Source organism: Triticum dicoccoides, chromosome 2B, assembly GCF_002162155.2.
Source record: "Triticum dicoccoides isolate Atlit2015 ecotype Zavitan chromosome 2B, WEW_v2.0, whole genome shotgun sequence".
In the NCBI taxonomy this organism is placed as follows: domain Eukaryota; kingdom Viridiplantae; phylum Streptophyta; class Magnoliopsida; order Poales; family Poaceae; genus Triticum; species Triticum dicoccoides.
In genome coordinates this window covers 681,552,102-681,558,092 of record NC_041383.1, presented here as the reverse complement: position 1 = coordinate 681,558,092, position 5,991 = coordinate 681,552,102, and the positions used below count along the sequence as shown (strand labels likewise).

At 41.7% G+C, this 5,991-nt stretch overlaps 1 long non-coding RNA gene across 1 annotated transcript; it reads left to right on the top strand.

Moving 5' to 3' along the window:
- Nucleotides 1-3,995: 3,995 nt before the first annotated feature.
- On the top strand, nt 3,996-5,773 carry LOC119365577. The gene is made up of 2 exons (XR_005175610.1): nt 3,996-4,597; nt 5,501-5,773. It is a non-coding gene; the product is annotated as an uncharacterized LOC119365577 (long non-coding RNA).
- The last annotated feature ends 218 nt before the right edge of the window (nt 5,774-5,991 follow it).

Below are 5,991 nucleotides of genomic sequence, written 5' to 3'. Positions count from 1 at the left end.
TTCTTGCAATATCATCTTGCATATGATCCAACTCTTCAGGATCTACAACTTTCTGCCATAGTTGGTTGAAGAAATCACAGATCTCAATGAGTGTGTTTCTTATATCTTTGTCCATCAGATTCCTGATGGCCACCGGGAGGACATGTGTCAAAATTATGTGGCAATCATGTGACTTCATGTGTCCCAACTTCATTTTACCTGAGCTCACATCCACGAGACTTCTGATGTTTGCAGAGTAGGAAGAGGGTGTCTTAACTCACAACAAATAGTTGAAGAACTGTGTTGCTTCTTTTGTACTGAAATTGTAACTCTGGCGAGCTTTGATGATTTTTTTCATCATCTTCTGCTTCACTCTTGCGTTTTTGATTGATCAGCAATCATATCGAGCCGTGCACCATCACCATCCTTTGTTTTACCTTTAATCTTGAGCAGAGTACCAAGGATGCTTTCACATACATTCTTCTCTACATGCATGACATCAATGCAGTGATGTACGGTAGAATCTCCAAGTAAGGTAATTTCTAGGACACCGATTTCTTCTTAAACACTTGACCCTTGGGTGTTTGTTTCACCGTCAAAGCGTGCTTCTTGCCAAGCACAACATTAATTTGTTTAGCCATGTTGTGGACCACCTCCCCTTCATAGGGTCTTGGGCCCATCTACCTCTGTCGTACCATCAAATTTCAGCTTTCATCTTTCGGTATGGGTGATTTCTCCGTAAGAACCTCTGATGACGCTAATACACGGTTTTGCGTGAGTTGGGAAGAAATCTGCTAGTTGTCCTATCCTTGCATGTGACACACCCTACATATCCCTTTTGTTTTCTGCCCCGATGTGTTTCCTAATGCCGACATATCTTGAATGGTGTGCACAAGCATCGTATGTAGATCGAAAATCTCTTTTTTGTAAGCATCATAACATTTTACAGCAGGCGCATCTATCCACACTGTCAGCAGTTCTTCTACCAGTAGCTAAAAGTAAATGTCAATGCCATTTCTAGGTTGCTTTGGGCCTTGGATAATCATTGACATCATAATGTATTTTTTTTGCATACACATATGCACAGAAGCATCGGCCATGTGTTGTGATTGGTGCTCATATCGCCAAAAGGATCAATCTCGTCAGTACACTCCCCGAGCCTTATACTTCTAGGATCCTTGGCGAAGTCTTGAAATTTGTTGTCGGCTAATTCTCACTGAGCCCCATCTTTTGGGTGCCTCATATATTTATCCGCAGTTCACTCATCATGATGCCATTGAAACCTCTTTGCCTCTGTAGGCTTTGCAAACTAACTCCTCAACCTTGAAATTAAAGGCAAGTACCAAACAACCTTGAACGGGATTCCTGTCTTGATCTCTCGTCCAATTTGTACTTGTCCTTTGCTCTCCTGCGCTTGTATCGTGCATGCTTGCATGTAGGACATGCACACAAATATTTGCACTCACCACGGTACAATATACAATTATTCACACAAGCGTGTATCTTCTGTACTTCAAGTTCCAATGCGCAAACAATTTTCTTTGCTTCGTTCGTGCTTCTAGGGAGCACACTATCTTCTGGAAGAATTTCTTTGAAAAGACCTATGCTACTTCTTGAGCTTGTGTTGGTTTTTCCCTTAAAGAGGAAAGGGTGATGCAGCAAAGTAGAGATAAGTATTTCCCTCAGTTTGAGAACCAAGATATCAATCCAGTAGCAGACAACACACAAATCACTGAATACCCGCACAAACAATCAAACAAACTTGCACCCAACACGATAAAGGGGTTGTCAATCCCTTCACGGTTACATGTAAAAGTGAGATCTGATAGAGATAGATAAACGATAAAGTAAATATTTTTGATATTTTTGGTTTATAGATCGGAAGTTAAAAGACTGCAAGATTAGTTGATTGGAAACTAAAATTGTAGATCGGAAACTTATATAATGTTCCCAAATTAATTAAAAGCATTCACATTGTCTTTTGGAAAAAAATGTTCATAAATTTAAGAAAATCACGCTTAACATTTTTTTGTAAATTTCAACAAACCATTACTCCCTCCGTCCGAAAAAACTTGTCCTTCAAATGGATGTAGGGAGGGAGGGAGTAGTTTTTAAAAATCACATTTTTTGAAAAACAATGTAACCTTTTTATAGAAAAAATAATTCACAGTTTTTCTTTAAAAAATCATACCAACTGAAAACAAGAGTAAGCAGAGAAAAAATAATCTGTTGAACAACACGATATGAGAACATCAACAAGCACTAATACAGTGCCATGTGCGATGCCCCATATATATATAACGATCAGCCCATATACGGTGCCCTGTGCAGACACCCCTCCAATATGCACCAGGGCTATGTCTCGCCGCTGGAACGACGCTAGTGGACCAACCTAGTACATAGCTCCATGCCTCCATTGAGCGGATTTTGGATGTTTCTATAGGTCGGTTTTAGAACCTTCCGGGTGGGTTTATTCTTATATGTTGTTTCAGGCATTTTTCTTTTTGTTTCCCTTTTGTCACATTTCTTTTCTTTTTCCCCTTTTTTGCTTCTATTTTCCATTTTTCAAATACATGTCGACTTTTTTAATACATGTTGTACATTTTTGCATACACATGGAACTTCTTTTGACATACGTTCAACTCTTTTTAGTATATGATATAAATTTTTCAAATACATGTTTTAACGTTTTTGAATAAATGTAAAATATATTAAATAAACTTGAACATTTTTAATGGTACAAAACACTTTCTAAAATTGCATGAACATTTGTTTCACTATATAAACATTCTTTAGAAATGTCACAAACTTATTCTTGAAACACATGAACATTTTATTAACTACCACACACATTTTTTTACATTTTATAAAAAATATATTTTGAATCATATGAATCACTTTTTTAATATTAAATAAACATTAAAAAAAGCCACAGTTTGTTTTTTGAAACACGTGAACATTTTAAAATATACTCGCCGCGAAGGTGCATAGCAAGTGTTCGATGAAATGTATAAGTCAAATTTAAGTTTACTCCATTATATATAAGGGATCTGCTAGGTCCGGCCAAAACTTACTGGAGTAAATAAACTCCACTAAGGTTTACTCCTCTATTTTTTTGAGGAATCGGTTAGAAATGCCCTAAGCTAGCCATGAAAGGCAAAGTTTATTAGGAAAAGCCATTTGGGCAAGAGATCCAAGAAATTAAAGCAACAGGGGCATGAAACACCCAAGAAAGCAACATGAGCATATTAAACCCACAGAATACATACCTGCAGATAGACCAGGTCTCCTTTCTTCTCCCTGGCGTCTCCTTCTCCTGTGAGGAAACAGATGATGTTTGTGGATCTACAATGAGCTTGCAGTTGGGGTAGCTGGGGTGGGAGGGGGGGCATCAACATGGAAAACCAAAACAAGGTGGAAGAAAGAGAAGGGGGATACTGACCATCGTAAAAGGACGAGGTTGATCAGGACAATGGACGTCCCGGTGAAGCGTCCAATGGAGGGGAGACGAGTAGCAGCCGGTGTCTAGTAGGCACCGAACTACCAATGCATGTCTCGTACCATGTGATTATAATAACCATAAAAAATATTGAATACATAAATACATGGTGAAGCACGAGGCAGGGAGGGGGGGCAAGAGCCCCTTGTCCACCCCATAATAGTTCGTATGTTGTGTTCTTATTCTAACCTATAAGGATGCTAGCCGACCCTTCTCCACGGAGCTTCCTCGGATTGGCATGTTCGTGGCCATCAGATGAGCTTTGACTTCCAGTGCCAAACGTTGGATGGTTGACTACGTGGTAAAAAAAGTTACTTCTTCTTTGCTTTCATGTTTGACTGACTTGTGGCCCTTTTGCTCGTGTGATTCTGCCCTGTGTGCGCGTGGTCGTGTGTGAGCCGTCAACTATTTCTCTGTGGCTGACATGAGCGCAAGAACCGCGCGACGTGCGAGAGACAGCACAACGTGCGTGAGGTCTTTCAGTGTCCTCATGCACTGTACCCATTCATCACCACCAGTCCACCATGCCAAACCAAAAAGAAACACAGTGGCTCCTCCGTAGCTGCCCGCAACCCTATCCCCTTTCCATCAAACCCCACAGCCACCGCGAGCCTGCAGCCGCGCTCCAGCTCCATCCTCTCGCACCCTACTCCCGCATCTCATCTCGGACCGGATATGAGATGTGTGGGCGCGGAGGCGAGATTCTCCGGCGGCGGCCGCCTGCAGGCAAAGGGCGACGGTAGTGGCAATTGATTTCATTCAGCGCCATGGATCGACCCCTGCTAAGCGACGAGGTTGCTGGACTGCCACCATATCCGTCCTCCACCGTACGGTGCCTCCTGCGAGTGCCATCTCGCCCCACCAGATTCCCGCGTTGTGGATCCGTCGGGGATGGAGGGAAGCAAGTGAGAGGGAGCAGGAGAAGATGTGAATCGAGGGAGTGAAAGAAGGAGCTCACGCGGGAAGGGGAAGAGGCAGTCTGACGGCATATCCTCGTCTCATCCCTGGCTGCAGCTCTTTTGATGCCATGTCACCAGTGGTGGATCCTCGATGGAGTGCCTCCTCCCATGACGGCACGACTAGCGGTTGTTGCTCGATGCCACAATGCACAACACCGGGGTAGGCTCGACTCCCTTTTTCCCCTCTCACAATTTCAAAATTGTTAGGTGAATTCATCTTGATCTCAGTTGATAGTTAGTGATTTTGATCTCTCCTTTCCATCTCATGATGGATTCTTTCTTCTAAGATGAATTAGTAACTTTAGCATCAAATATGAATATTTGGACAAAGAAAAGAGCACATGGCAAAATTCTCAGCAATCCCTTGCTAGCATTTGTCTCTCTGAACTGTTGTTTGACTTACAGTGTTTTGACCCATTGCTCTGCTTCAAGCTCTCACTGGTGTATTTGCAGTATGCCTGAACTTGGATATGTCCAAACCAACAGAGTTGTGAATGAGCTCTGCTAGCTATGCTATATATATTTAACCATTTCTAGATTGTCTCAGCTCATGCCATGAGTTTGGGTAGCGTGTCACTGTAATGCGTAATGGCTAAACTAAAATGATTTTGGTGTGTATTGGCTAAATTAGAGCATATGACATTGGCATATGAAGGATAACACTACAAGTTGGCACACCTACAAATTAGAGCATATGACATTGGCATACTGCAGTCAGAGACGACGGCCACGAGAGCTATGATGCAGGAGAGGGTTTTCATGCTGCTTATATAGTTTAGATAGTTTCCTCTAGGCTGTGTGTCTTCCCAACCCCTGCTCTCCTTATTTATTTTATTAGTCGAATATAATATCACCTACCATCATCATTCTTGATTACTACCACATACGTAAGTAGTCTGATTAGTCGTAGTAATTCATAAATATTTTTGGTATGGTTCTTATTCGGTTTCCTCTCCTTCTCCTTGCATGTTTCTATGTTCCTACTTAAAATTTCAAATGTTCCAACTGAAGGATCCACATGATCGCCATCGCCTGAAATGAGTGTTTTTGTTGTTTTCATCAGGGGTGCTATGCGTGCATCGTGATCGGTTACCGTGGGGGAGGGGACATGTATGTATGTAACCTGAAGGGCTAAAGCTCTAACCTGTGACGAAATGGTGGTTATTTGTTTTTCCATGTGCAGGCTAGAGGCGGTGCTCAGCTATTCTATAATATGTGTTGTTTAGTAGCTGCAAATTCCGCTTGCTGAATTTTGCCCCGTTGTCGTGTCCATATTTTATGGATGCAGAAACTCTATGTGTGACTTGTGTTAATGAGAGTGAATCAGTTGCTGATATATGGAACACTGGCCATGGCGATCTCCTTTTTTTCTGGTGGTCTAACTGGCGAAGAACCATATCTTTGGTAGGAAACATTATCTTTTAATAAGACCAAGTTTTATCAGATGGAAAATATCAAGTTGCATACTGAATGAAATTTGATGTGTCCAATGCACAGAAGTATAGTCCCAGTTCGAAAACTTCACATGCAGACATGTGATGGGTACTCAATTAA